This window comes from Antechinus flavipes, chromosome 4, assembly GCF_016432865.1.
Source record: "Antechinus flavipes isolate AdamAnt ecotype Samford, QLD, Australia chromosome 4, AdamAnt_v2, whole genome shotgun sequence".
Lineage (NCBI taxonomy): Eukaryota > Metazoa > Chordata > Mammalia > Dasyuromorphia > Dasyuridae > Antechinus > Antechinus flavipes.
Genome location: NC_067401.1, coordinates 278,802,249 through 278,818,178, shown reverse-complemented (window position 1 = coordinate 278,818,178; position 15,930 = coordinate 278,802,249).

The window sequence follows — 15,930 nt, the reverse complement described above, 5'->3', positions numbered from 1 at the left end:
ATTTGTAATACATATATTGTGATTATTACTAGATATGCTTCTGGATATATTGAATGATAAATCAATAATATTGACAATGACAAGTTCTGAGAACTGTTCAAGAAAAATCTCTCATTCCTTAAGAGAACTGATATCAGCTGAAGATCACCAATTTCTTCTCTAAATTTGTAAAATAAATTTCAATGAGCTTTCTTTTGCTAACAACTATTTCTGCCCTGTTTTTTTTTTTGTTTTTGTTTTTGTTTTGTAAATTGTTGTTATTGTCAGCTATATTAATAAAAAATTTTAAATGCTGTAATACTTGCTCTCCTGTCCAAAGTTGGTGTTTCTGATTTTCAGAAAAGTAACAAAAGCCAAAAACAGGCTAATTTTTACCCTTGAAATCATAGGCATATGGTAAAATATAATTTGATAATTTGAATAGTTTGGTCAAAATGCTGTTATAGGAAAAGAATGCTTAAAGCAAAGAAATTACTTTTTTTTTCAAATTTCTGAAATAAATCCATTTATTTTCATATACCATTTTACTTAAATGCAAACTTTTTTTTCCCCCTTCTTCTTTCATTTCCCTTGTCAATCTTACACAAGTTTAGGGACTGTAAATCTTTTCTTTCTAATTACTTCCTTTTTTACATATGATTAGAAAGTCCTTTTAGAGGCAATTTGCATCACATAACTATATTTTTACTTTTACAAATCTCATCATAATAACTGAAAATTCAATTTGTATTAGACTCCCTTCATTATAGTCATTATGGATCATATAAGATAAACCATTTCTATTTTCTTTAATTCCTCTGGCTTAATACATGCTGATCCCAAATATCATCTGATAAGTTATCAATTATTTGAACTTTCCTCACAAATTCTCTTTCCTTTATTTTTCTTTCTTTACTTAAAAAACAAAACAAAACTGGATTAATGCCCCCAGCTCCATGTCAACATTAACTTCCATTTTGCAATATTATAAATGCATTTTACCTTAGATATTCCTCTTTAATACTTTTCCTTAAACATATTTTCCAATGATCTCTAGCTTCATGACTCATCTTCTACTATTCCTTAATCATTTATTACCATTTGATGTCCCCTTCAACTTTTTCCCCAAGGGCCTTACTCTGTCCTCATGCCTTCAATTATCATGCAATCAATTCCAATTCCACAGGTCTTTCCATCCATGACATCTCCCACTTTATTCAATTCAATATGTTGTCCATTAACTGTGACATCTTTCTGTATGTTTCATTGCCATCTGAAATATAACACGACAGGGGCAGGCTCCTGAAATTTCCTCTAAAATGCCCTTCCACAGTTTCTAACTCTATTGCCCTCTCAATTTCACTGGCAAGAATTTTGGGAATTAACTTTACTACCTTTCTTTATTTCTCCCTTGAGGTTCTATTAACTGTTTCTTCTTTAACATTTTTTTCTAAAGCTATCCTCCCACATTTTTTTCTATATTAACAATCTTGTTCATATCCTGATCATCTAACATTTTGATTACTACAAACTGATTTTATTCTCTGTTCTATATTTCTCATACCTTCATCCAATTTTTGTTATAAAATTACTGGTTCATTTAAATAAATCAAATGTTTTATCTCCTCTTTTTACTAAGTGACTAAAACAAGGAGACAATGAAAAGAAAATTCCTCTAGCCAGTGAAACTACTTAAGCATCTTTTTATACTAAATATTTTTTCTAATATAATTTTCTTCCCTATCTCCAGTTTCTCATTTGGTTCAGGAATTTGAAATAATTCAATTCCTGTTGACTAAAGTATTTCACTGAAAGAAAAAAAAACTCAATTTGGGATTCATTTAAACATAATCAACAAATACTCTTTTCTGGGAAAGGAACATATTTTAGTCCTCTAAAGCAGAGTTTCTTAAACTTTTTCTACTTGTTACCTTTTTATTTCATTTTTTATTAAAGCTTTTTGTTTACAAAATATATGCATGAGCACTTTTCAGCATTCAACATTACAAACCTTGTGTTCTATTTTTTTTCTTCATTCTCCTCACTCCTTCCCCTAGATGGCAAGTAATCCTATATATATATATATATATATATATATATATATATTATATATATATATATATATATATATATATTATATATATATATTAAGGATGTGTAATATGTATATTTTTCAAAACTATTGTACTACACATACACACACACACAAAAAAAAACAGATCAAAAAGGAAAAAAAATGAGAAAGAAAACACAAAGCATGCAAAAAAAGAGTGAAAATATTATATGTGATCTGCAGTCAGTTCCCACAGTCCTTTTTCTGGATATAGATGACTCTCTTTATCATAAGAGCATTGGAACTCGCTTAAATCATTTCATTGTTGAAGAGAGCCACATCCATCAGAATTGATTATCACATAATCTTGCTGTTGCTATGTACAATGATCTCCTGGTTCTGCTCATTTCATTTAACAACACTTCATGTAATTCTCTCCAGTCCTCTCTGAAATCATCTTGCTGATCATTTCTTATAGAACAATAATATTCCATAATATTAATATACTAAAACTGTAGCGACTGTGCTAGCACCCAGGACACCCCAGAATCAGCTGGAGTCAGGATAAGCAAAAGTCCTTCTTTATTCTTGGTCTTAGACTCAGGATTGAACAGGGTGGAAGCAGAATCTCTTCGACCGCCTTCCCTCTCATGTGCTGTGGAAAGTGTGTCCCTGGTTAGCCTTACTCCACCCCCTAGTCCCTCCTACAATCCTCTATACACCAATTATTGAGCCAGTATAGATAGTGGGAAGGACCATTTTCCAAGCATATGCCCATAGAGTATTGTCCAATTAGTAGTTAGCCTCAAGCACTCAGCAGTCCTGATCTCAGTGCATTGATTCAATAGTTCCAGCCCTCTACATAAAACTTATTCAGCCATTCTCTAACTGATGGTCATACACTCCGTTTCCAGTTTCTTCCAATTACAAGAAGGGCTGCCACAAACATTTTTGCACATGTGGATACCTTTTCTTTCTTTATGATCTCTCCGGGGTACAAGGCCAATAGAAACACTATTGGACCCAAGGATGTGCAGAAGTTGATACCCTTTGGGCATATTTCCAAATTGCTCTCCACAATGATTGAATCAGTTTACAATTCCACCAATAATGTATTAGTGTTCCAGTTTTCCCACATCCCCTCAAACATTTGTTATCTTTTGCTGTCATCTTAGCCAATTTGACAGGTCTGTAGTGGTACCTCAAAGTTGTCTTAATTTGCAATTCTCTGATCAATAATGATTGAGAGCAACTTTTCATATGACTAGAAATTATTTGAATTTCTTCATCTGAAAATTGTCTATTTGACCATTCATCAACTGCAGAATGGCTTGAATTCTTTTAAATCTGAGTCAATTCTATCTATATATTTTAGAAATTAAGTCTTTTTCAAAAATCTTGAATATAAAAAAATTTCCCCAGTTTATTGCTTCCCTTCTAATCTTGTCTGCATTGATTTTATTTGTACAAAAAAAAATAAAAACCTTTAAACTTATTATAATCAAAATTATCTATTTTGTACTCAGTAATTTAGTACAGTACTTCTCTGGCCACAAGTTCCTTCCTTCCTTCTCCACAGATCTAAGATCCTATGTTCTTCTAATTTGCTTATAGCATCACTCTTTGTTTAATCATGAACCCATTTCGACCCTATCTTGGTATAGGGTGTTAGGTGTGGGCCATTTGCTTAATTTCTGCCATACTAATTTCTAATTTTTCTAATATTTTTGTCAAATAGTGAGTTCTTATCCCAAAAGCCACTCTTTAGGTTTATCAAACACTAGATTACTATAATAATTGATTATTTTGTCCTGTGAATGTAAGTTACTATTTTTTCTTCTGTTAATCTGGGCCATCTATATTTTCATAAGTATTCTCCATTTCATTTAGAATATCATATTTATTGGCATACAGTTAGACAAAATAGATCCTAATTATTGCTTTATTTTCCACATCATTGTTGAAGAGTTCAACCTTTTCATTTTTATTTTAACAGATTGATTATCTTCTTTGCTTTTTCTAATCAAATTGACTAAAGGTTTTACCATTTTGTTGTTTTCTTCATAAAACAAGCTCTTAGTTTTTTTTTTTTTATTAGTTCAATAGTTTTTTATTCTCAATTTTAGTAATCTCCCTTTTTATTTTCAGAAATTCAAATTTGGTATTTGATTGGGGATTTTTAATTTGTTCCTTTTCTAGCTTTTTTTATTTGCATGTCCAACTCATTATTCTTCTCTTTCTCTATTTTATGCAAATAAGCATCTAGAAATATAAAATTTTCACTAAGAACTGCTTTGGCTGCATCCCATATATATTGGTATGTTGTCTCATCTTTGTCCTTCTCTTAGATGAAATTATCAATTCTATCTATGATCTGTTGTTTCACCCACTCATTCTTTAGAATCACATTATTTAGTTTCCAATTAATTTTTGGTCTATTTTTTCTCCTTGCCCATTATTACATGTAATTTTATTGCATAATGATCTGAAAAAGATACATTTATTATTTCTGTCTTTCTGCATTTGATTTTGAGGTTTTGCTCTCTAATACATGGTCACTTTTTGTGTAGGTTCCATGAACTGCTGAGAAAAACATATACTACTTTCTGTCTCCATTCAGTTTTTTCCAAAGTTCTATCATACCTAACTTTTCTAAAATTCTGTTTCCCTCTTTAATTTCTTTCTTATTTATTTCATGTTTTGATTTACCTAGTTCTGAAAGATCAAGGTCAAAATCCCCCACTAGTATAGTTTTGCTTTCTAATTCTTGCAGTTCTCTTAACTTCTCCTTTGGGAATCTGGTTACTATATCACTTCATGCATAGATGTTTAGTATTGATATTATTTCATTATCTATGTTACCATTTAGCAAGATGTAGTTTCCCTTCTTTTCTATTATAGTTAGAACTCTTTTTGCTTTTTCTTGATCTGAGATCAGGACCTCTACCCCTGCTTATTTTTTTTTTCTTACTTTAACTGAAGCATAATAAATTCTTCTCCAGTCTTTTGTCTTTACTCTGTATATATCACTCTGCTTTAAATATGTTTCTTGTAAACAAAATATTGTAGTATTCTGGCTTTTAATCCAGAATACTATCTGCTTCCATTTTCTGGGAGACTTCATCCCATTCATATTCACAATTAAAATTACTAATTCTGTATTTCCAGCCATCCTATTTTCCCTAAGTCATAGTTTTCTGTTTCATATCTCCCTTTCCCTTTTCCCCAGTGTTTTCTTCTGACCACTACCTTCTTCAAACAGCTCTTCCCTTTTACAGCCCCCCCTCCTTTTTATACCTTTCCCTTACTACTTCTGATCTCCCTTCTATTAGCCTCTTCTTTTCCTTTCCCCTTTCTCCTCCTACTTTCCTATATAGTGAGACAACTTACTCTGTGAAGCTAAATATGTCATTTAAACAAACAAAATACACACAATTAATATATGTTGTATATAAATCCTCTTATTCTCTTTGGCATATTGTCCCTCTTGATGGAAATGCATTTAAGTTTTCATTTTTTTTTCAGTAAAAAGATTTGTAAAGTTTTGAGTTTTATTCTTAAAATTTTCACAAGTTTAGTTCTTTAAGCTTGAAAAAATATAAAATTGTTTAAGAAATAACATTAACAAAAAATACAAATTCCCAACATAGTTATTATGTTGAGTAATATGTTTGATTTCAATAAGATAAATTTCCATAGGGGAAATATGATCTCCCTGTGATTTATTGCCTTGCAAAAGACAAAACCCTTTTAGAAAGTAATAAATCTTAACATGTCCTGTTTTTCAGTTTTATAGTTCAAGAAGTGGATAATATCTTACAGAATATCTAATCTAGTATTCTAATTTTGAATTACATATAATTGTGAACAATAGCAAGCATGATTGTTTGGTTTTATGAAATCATGAAAGAAAAAAATGCTGTTAAGGAAAATTGATATTCCTATTCTTGTTATTGAACCTAATTATAATCATAGCTTGCATTTGTGCCATATATTTGGTGGGTAAAGGAGAAACATTTCTTGGACAATTGCCGTTATAATTTTTATATTTTCTTTTCTGATTTTGACCTAAGATGCCATAACTAGAGTGAATTACCATGAGTTCTAATAATAATTTTCCTAATATAAAATTATGAATCTAACAGCATGAATTTTTGAATGGAATGATTGACAATATAGATCAAACTGTACCTTAAATAAACAATCATTTTAAATATGATGTCCTTCCGTTTAGGGGAAATATCATGGAAATAATAATAGAGAACACTCTTTTAAGCCAAGATATCTTGAGTTCAAGTTGTATCTCTGATACATGTTTTCTGTGCGACCTTGAACAAATCCACAAACTTCTCATTCTCCTGTCAATTCATTGTCTTTAAGTACTAAGATAATCTGCTTTGGTAGTAAATGTTTCATTATGCACAGTTCCCTATGGCAATGAAATCATCAAATTAAAATAGCAACAAGAAGAAAAATTCAGAAAGGAATTCTCTATCACTTAGTGGTTATAATATAAATTGATTTCTATACAGAAGGGACATTCTCTTTTCCTAGATAATAATTCAGTAAAGTAGCTGCTTGAGCAACATTCATACCAATAAACAGCTTTGTTGAAATGTTTTGAGGTATTTTTAGAATAGTTGTTAGAAGGAAAACATTTGTACCATGTCTGTTGGAAAATTAAGAAAAAAAAAACTGGACAAAGCTATACTACTGACATTTCCTTTCCCTAGTTAAATGATCATGCTGTTATATTGCAGGATATCTATAACAGGAAAAACAAAGCTAGCACCTTAATGTAATTTCCTTTTGTTCCATGACACATAAAGGTGATGACTTCCAATTTTAAAATTTTTATATATCTTTTTTTATTTTTCAAAATACATGTAAAGACAGTTTTTCCACTCACCTTTGCAAAATTTTGTGTTGCATATTTTTCTCCCTTGCCACTTTCCTCCTCCCCTCAACAACAAGTAATCCAATATAGGTTAAACATGTTCAATTCTTCTAAACATCTTTGCATATTGATCATGCTGCATAAGAAAAATCAGATTAAAAAGGAAAAAAAGAGAGAGAGGAAAAACAAGCAAGCAAACAAAAACAATAAAAGGTGAAAATATTGTGATTCACATTCAATCACCATAGTTCTCTCTCTAGATGCAAATGACTGTTCATCACAAGACTATTGGAATTGGCTTCCATGTTACCATATAGTGTGGTAAATATTCAGAGATCCAAATAACATATTTCTCAATTTGATTTTGTTTCAATGATCAAATCATCAAAAGAAAAATAAAGAATCTCAAAATTGCAATAAACCTTAGAAGATAATGAATATCTGAACTAGAATTACCTCTAAAATATCCTTTATTAATGACCTTCCACTTCAACTTGAAGATCTCTAGGTAAGGGAACCTACTGACTCATAGTATAACACATTATATTCTAAATGTCAGGATGCTTTTTCTCATATGAAACCCAAATCTGCCTCCCTGAAACTTTTATTCATCTCTTCCCAATTCTTCTTTTTAAGATTAACCAGATCTCAAATAATCTCTCTCCCAGGGCTAATAGCATTAAGAGAACTACTATGCACCCATCCTAAATCATCTCCTCTCCAAGTTAACAATTATAATCTTCAGTATTATTACTGGTTCGTATTTTCCTAGATGAAAGAGCAAGATATTTTGATTGAAATACAGGATTTAGTGTATACCAGGTAAGTCAAATTACTGCTATCATATCTCTTCAGACCTCAAAGAAAATAGTAAACCTGTCTTATCCCCAGTTCCTTCTCCACACATAACCTTTGTGACAGGAAGAGATAACTGTGGAAGAAAAGTCTGTCTTATTCATCACTACCAAAGCCAACCCTTACCAACTGCTACAAATAGGGAAACTCAAAGTTCTTTGGAGTGGCACCATCTTGCCCAATCAGTTCTTCTAGTCCATTTCTTATATCCATCATACTAAGAAGCAACCCCTGCAAAGATGCTATTTAGCAACTGATTTTATAGGACTGAAAACCCCCAATAGATTTTTGGTTGGGCATCAAAGTCATATACACTATTAAAATACTCTTCATGAAATTATATTTCTGTCAGTGGAAATGTTCTTTCACGTATACCATTTGTAATGTTATCATAAGGATGATACTAACTTTGCATATATTTGAAGCTGAAATTTTCTCCATTTGTTGTCTCCCTCATAAGAATGTTAATTTCTTGTGAGCAGAAATATGTTTACTTTTTCTGTTTTTATCCAGTCCTTTTACAGAAAAAGTGCTTAATGCATTCATTTATGCAAGGTTTCAAATTCAATTTTTAACTGTCTTGAAATCAGTCTCACTTATCTATTGCATTTGAATACACTATCTTTGATATGTTTTGATATAGAGTCATATTATCATTGTAGTGGTATAAGAAATACTAAAACTCATCAAGTTCAATCCCTTCATTCTAGAGATTTTGAAAGTTGAGCATAAGGGGATTTATCAGCTTAACTTGACAAAGTTGTATAGGGACTGGATTTTGAAGCTGAGTCTTCATTTTCAATTATAATGATATTTCCATTGTACCACATGCTATTATTATTAATTAATTAAATGCCATCAATATCACAACATCTTGTAAATGTTTCTGTGCTTCCAGTAACTTGAACCCTTAAAAACCAATCTCTTTTTATAAAAGATAACCATCTTCACAAAGATCTAAAACAATATTTAAGATAAATAGGAGAAATCAAATTATTCTCAAAAGGCCTATTTTGTCAGATAATGTTGAATTGGAGACCTGTTTATTTCACATGATTTTTTAACTCAAGCAAAACTAGATTATAGTTTCCTAAAATACTTCATACTTTTCTCCTTGTCTTTTACTTATAATATTCTCTTCACTTTCCTTGAAGTGGATTTTCTCACTCATTTCTGTCCTAAAAGATTTTATATATCCATTTTTTCAACTCAAATATCAGTTCTATAAAATCATCCTAATCTCCTGTTGTGAGCTTTTTCTTCTCAAAACGTAGCCAGGTGATGAAAGTTCAGATTTTTTAATATCTCCAATATAGCCCGGTTAGCTTAGAGGTCTATCTCTCTGCTTGGTTCCAAGAGCTCTCTCCGAATGTCACCAAATCCAAAGGTCTGGTCCTTCAGCCTCTGCCTCTGCTTTCTTCAGCCTCCAGCCAGCTCCAGTCTTCATGTCATTCCGCTGAAATCTCGACTTGTAGCGTCTTCACTCTCCAGCCCTCTCCGACTGGCCCATTGGCCTATTTATGCTCCTTCCAGAGAGAGGGATTATGGGTAGTTCTACTTAGTACCTTGTTTCAGGTTCTGCCCAAAACATCTTCTTGTAAGATTAGATCAACTCTAATTACTTAGCAGTTAGTAAGGATTCCAACATCTCCCCCTTTCTTTTGTTTTAAAACATAGGGGGTTTCTGAGGGGGTACACATATACATAATTTACATGAGCACATAGCAATATAACAAGAATCAATCTGAAAATTTACACATGTCCATAAGTCCTAGAAACAGTCCAATAGGATTCCATTGTCCATTAGTTCATGCGCCAGGAATCTAATAATTCCTGTAAGCTCTGAAGTACTGCAAAAAGTCTCATCAACAATTTTTCATCTCAGGGAATCCAGTGATTCTTGCTGGTTTTTCAGGAACTGAAAGCTGAAGATTTTAAAGTTCTTTTGACAGTCTCATCGTTAGCCATCTGATTCCTTTTCCACCTGTGGAAATATAAGCAGATCCTCTTCCCCAAGCAGTTAACCTATCTAATTCTCTTCTGTTTACCACTTTTGGGATTTCTCCTCATCATCTGGTAATTACATTGGAGCTGTTTGCATTGGATATTGTCTTGTTGTCTTAAAAGGCCTGTATTCTTCCCAACTGTAATCCTGATTGCTTTTCTGTTGGTTGATGACATCAGAGTTCTGAATTTCTAAAGTCTCTCTGGGTGTGACCTCAGCTGCTATCATGCCCCACCTGTCCTTTGATTGATACTTTAGAGCTGGGCCCTGCCTCTCATTCCTCTGGGTCAATATACATTTAGAGGCCCAATGAAAGCCTCGGTTACATTTTGGACATGGGGTTTTGGGTTTTCTCTCACCCTGTCTTCTCACTTTATCTCCATTTCTACATTGGGCTCTCAAATGTCCAATTTTTCCGCAATGAAAACATCGACGAGTTTCTCTAGAATTCCTCTTCCAAGAAGGACCTTGTCTTTCCATGTTCATCATAGTCTGGGCATAATAAGCATTTGTGCCCACTGTGGCACAGCGTCTTATAATTTCCTCTAAAGGAGCATCTTTGTCTAGCCCCCATATAATTCTCTTGCAAATCTCATTGGCATTTTCCTTAGCCAAATGTCTAGTCATTATTTCTGTTGCTGCATTGTCTCCAATGGTTCTTATTACAACTGTTTGTAAACGTCCCACAAAATCTGCAAAAGGTTCATTGGGACCTTGCTCTATTTTTGTGAAAGCATTATTTCCATCTTTCTGTCCAGGGAGAGAATTCCAAGCTTTTATTGCAGCCTTAGAAATTTGCTCATACACTGTTATGGGATAATAAATCTGTTCTGAACTCTCTGCATACTGACCTTCTCCAGTTAGTTGGTCAAAAGCAACTTGTACAATAGCTCCTGTTTGCCTATTGCGAAGCAGTGTATTTTCTCTCTTTTTGACCTGAGGAGTTGAGCTCTTCAATCACAGGATATGCATTTATAAAATCAGATATATCTTCTCCTTCATTTTTTGCTTTAATTAATGCTTTTTCTAATCTTGTCAAATTCTGCTTTACAGGAGAAGCTGACTGTGTTTCTGTCTCTCTCCCTCCCCCTTGTTCCACCCATGAAGGGTTCATTGTGGGGGGAGGGTCATGAGATGTGGAATCACCTAATTCCTCCTGCTGTGAAGTATCATACTCAGAATTGTAATTAACTCCATTCTCATCTGATTCGTCCTCCTTTTCACCTAGTAAAGTTGGCACTTCTTCCTCCTGTACTTTCCTTTTCATCATTCTATCACTTAAATAACTTCTTATAGCCAATTGTATTACATTATATGTATTAATTATTGAGTTAGGCCCATTTTTATCATAGAATTGACAAAGATCCTCTCCAACCAATTTCCATTCATCTACATCTAATTCCTTATCAAGAGAGAAACAAGGACATATGTCCTTTACAGTTTGTAAAAATTCAGTGATTTGCTGTAAACTTATAATTAAACCTTGGCTTTCCATAACATTAATAATGCTCTCTAAACATTTTCCTTGAACAGAAACAGGCTGTTTTCTAAATATCTGTCCCATTTTAGCTGAAATTCTACTTTAACTCTTCTAACAAAATTTCTTTGTTGCACTCACCCTAATTTCTGGGTTGAAGTCTTTTCCACTGGATCAGGATCAGAGGCTTTTCCACTTGAATCAGGATCGGAGCTTTTCCACTGAAATCCACTGAGGGGTCTGTTTGTCCCACGTTCAGGGCGCCAAAATGTTGTGAGCTTTTTCTTCTCAAAACGTAGCCAGGTGATGAAAGTTCAGATTTTTTAATATCTCCAATATAGCCCGGTTAGCTTAGAGGTCTATCTCTCTGCTTGGTTCCAAGAGTTCTCTCCGAATGTCACCAAATCCAAAGGTCTGGTCCTTCAGCCTCTGCCTCTGCTTTCTTCAGCCTCCAGCCAGCTCCAGTCTTCATGTCATTCCGCTGAAATCTCGACTTGTAGCGTCTTCACTCTCCAGCCCTCTCCGACTGGCCCATTGGCCTATTTATGCTCCTTCCAGAGAGAGGGATTATGGGTAGTTCTACTTAGTACCTTGTTTCAGGTTCTGCCCAAAACATCTTCTTGTAAGATTAGATCAACTCTAATTACTTAGCAGTTAGTAAGGATTCCAACAATCTCCCACTGAATTAGAGATCCTTATTCTTTTTTCATTAGTGACCCTTTTTTGTCTAAGAAAGGTTTAGGCAAGCCTAACTATATAGATATATAAAAGGTATACAAATCAAACATTTGTATATTTACAGCTATGCATTTGGTCACATGATTCCACAACTCAATTTAGGAAGCTTTGCACTACACTTTTCCCCTTTGTTTTATTAGTCTATATTTCTAGAACTTTTCTTGGTTTTTTTTTTTTCACACAATTATATCCAACAAACATTTATAAATTTAGAGTTTGTGCTTGCTAGTTTCTGAGGATTATAAAACTAAAAATAAAAGTTACTGTCCTCAAGCAGCTCATATTCATTTGAACAATAACCTTTAGCATTTGGTCTTCTAGTCAGTTATTTAAATACATACTTATTAGTTTACTATTTCTAAGCTGCAGAGCACACCTTTCATATCTACATGTCTGTCCCACAGCAACTTGTACAATATACCACATATAATATAAAATCAAAATCATGGTATGAAAATGCCCTGAAATGAATCTCAAATGCCAGAATTTAAGCTTTCTAGCCTGGAAATTGCTTTGGAAGTCATACAAAAGTCTTTAAAAGAAAGTGTCTATATGCATTATAACTGAAATAATTTGGCATAGTAGAAATACATAAATGAAGTCATTTAGAGCATTAATTTTTTCCACTTGGCTGGCTGGTGGCGGACGAAGAGCTTTCAGAGGATAAAGCTATGAGTGAGAGTTCAGTGGACAACCAGATTCATCTTCATCTCACACCACTGTAGTTGGTGGCTGGGCTACCCAGAAGGAGACAAGAGAGACATTCCATCTCTGTGTGAGTTGGAGGCTGAAGAAAGCAGAGGCAGAGGCTGAAGGATAGAACCTTTGGATTTGGAGATATTCCGAGGGCTCTAAGCCTCTAAGCCTCTAAGCCTTGTGTTTTGAGAAGAACAAGAACTCCAACATTTGAACTCTAACATTTGGCACCCAAGCATGGGAACCAAGGACCCCTACTTTCACTGAAGAAGTCTCCAGTGACCAGGAACTGAGTGAGTACAACCTTTTTTGGCTGAAATGGGACAAATCCTAGGTAAAGATTCTCCATCCCCCACCCCAACCCCCAAAACCCCAGCCCCACCCAGGAGTGGTGCTATAGAAAGCCTGCTTAAGCTGATAGAAGATCAAGGGCTACTTGTAACTTGGGGACAGGCAGCTAGACTTCTGGCTACATTAAAAGGCACCTCCCCTTGGCTCTTAGAGGAAGAGCAAATCTCTCTAAAAAACTGGGCATTGGTTGGTCAACAGATCTCCGCATATAACAATGAAAACGGTCCTTGTTCAGTTTCCATTGAAGTATTCTATTTATACAATACAATACAGATGGCCTTAAAATACCTTACTAGTTCTAGGAGAAAAGGAAAAAAACTCTAGGAATAGCCAAAGGGGGAAGCCTGAGATAAAGGAGGAAGACAAAGAACAGATTAATGGCCATATCTCCACAGGGCAGGGAGACTTAAGTGAGGCTCAAGGGCGGGGTGAATCTGAGGCAGCTTCAGCCCCACCTGAGGAGCAGGTAATTGACTCTCCTCCATCAACTCCACTCTCCGGGATGGAGGGAGGAGGGTTAGTGGGGGGGGGGGGCAGTGACAGCATCCAGCACCTCCCCCCCAGCATCCAGCACCTCCCCCCCAGCATCTAGCTGCTCCTGAGTAGATTGCAAAAGGGACTAATTAAGGCCAGAGAAGAAGGGAAAAATGTATCAGAATTTCAACACCACATTTTTCCCGTAATTCAAAAGTTTAATTCTTCAGGTCAAGAAAGTAGAAGATACTCACCTTTTGATATAGAAATCCTCAAAGACCTGAAAAAAGCTTGCACTCTTTATGGGGCTACATCAGCTTATGTTAAGATGCTATTACAAAATTTGTCTTTTGAAATCTTGACCCCTAATGACTGGAAATCGATAGCAAGAATATCCCTAGAACCTGGACAGAACTACTTGTGGCTTTCTGAATATAGTGAGCTCTGTAGGATACAAGCCCAACAAAATAGTCAAAGTGGAGTTCATACGGCAATCACCTGTGACCTACTAACCGGTACAGGTCCTTATGCAGATGTCGCAGCACAAATTGGTTATTCTGTAGCAGCATATCAGCAAATTGCTGATAATGCTATCAAAGCGTGGGCTTCTCTTCACAATGAAGACGACAAGGGGGGGGGGGGGGGCTTCACAAAAATAACACAAGGGCCAAATGAACCCTTTGCTGACTTTGTGGGATGCTTGCAGACAGCTATCATAAGAACAAATGGAGAAAATGCAATAACAGACATTTTGATAAGGCAACTTGCTAAGGAAAATGCTAATGAGGTTTGCAGAAGAATTATACTAGGACTGCACAAGGATGCTCCTTTAGAGGAGCTCATAAGACGCTGTGCCACAGTGGGCATAGGTGCCTTTTATAGCCAGGCTATGATGCAGACTTCCCAAAATCCAAACATGAGAAGACAGAGTCCCTCTTGGCAAGGGACTTCCAGAGAGACTCGTAGATGCTTTCAGTGTGGAAAAGTAGGACATCTGAAAGCTCAATGTTGGTATAGAGATAGAATGGGAAAACAAGGTGGGAGAACAAGACCCCAAACCCCATGTCCAAAATGTACCCGAGGCTTTCACTGGGCCTCTAAATGTATATTGACCCAGAGGAATGAGAGGCAGGGCCCAGCTCCAAAGTATCAATCAAAGGACAGGTGGGGCATGATAGCAGCTGAGGTTACACCCAGAGAGACTTTAGAAATTCAGAACTCTGATGTCATCAACCAACAGAAAAGCAATCAGGATTACAGTTGGGAAGAATACAGACCTTTTAAGACAACAAGGCAATATCCAGTGCAAACAGCTCCAATGTAATTACCAGATGATGAGGAGAAATCCCAAATTTGGTAAATAGAAGGGAATTAGATTAACTGCTTGGGGAAGAGGATCTGCTTATATTTCCACAGATGGAGAAAGAATCAAATGGCTGACAAGGAGACTGTTAAAAAGACTTTTAAAATCTTCAGGAATCATTGGATTTCCCAACACAAGATGAAACTGTTTTAGTTCTTGAAAAACCAGCAAGAATCATTGGGTTCCCTGAGATGAAAAATTGTTGATGAGACCTTTTGCAGTACTTCAGAGCTTACAAGAATTATTAGATTCCTGGCACATGAACTAATGGACAATGGATTGCTTATGGACTATTTCTAGGACTTATGGACATGTGTAAATCTTCAGGTTGATTCATGTTGTTACATTACTACTAGCCTGTGATATATTGCTATGTGCTTATGTAAATTATGTATAATGCCTCCCATATTGATGGATTTATGTATACCATGTATATCATATTGATGGATGTATGTGTACCCCTTCAGAAACCCACTAATCTGATTAGATTTCCTATTTCCTTTGGTGTTTTCATCTAACAAAAGAAAGGGGGAGGTGTTGGAATCCTTACTAACTGCTAACTAATTAGAGTTGATCTAATCTTACAAGAAGGTGTTTTGGGCAGAACCTGAAACAAGGTACTCAAGTAGAACTAATTAATACAAGGCTTGTGTTCACACCTTTACTCATTGGAGTTCAATGAGTTCACACCTCCCTTAAAGCTCTTTGGGCCAGAGAGCACTATGGGAGAAAACCCACAATCCCTCTCTTGAAGGAGCATAAATAGAGCTTCAATGGGCCAGTCAAAGAAGTTCTTCAGAGTGAAGAAGCTACAAGTTGAGATTTCACCAGAATGACATGAAGAGTGGAGCTGGCTGGAGGCTGAAGAAAGCAGAGGCAGAGGTTGAAGAACAAAACCTTTGGATTTGGCAACATTCGGAGAGAGCTCTTGGAACCAAGCAGAGAGATAGGCCTCTAAGCTAACCGGCTATATTGGAGATAATAAAAGATCTGAACTTTTATCACCTGGCCGCATTTTGAGAAGAAAAAGCTCACCACATTT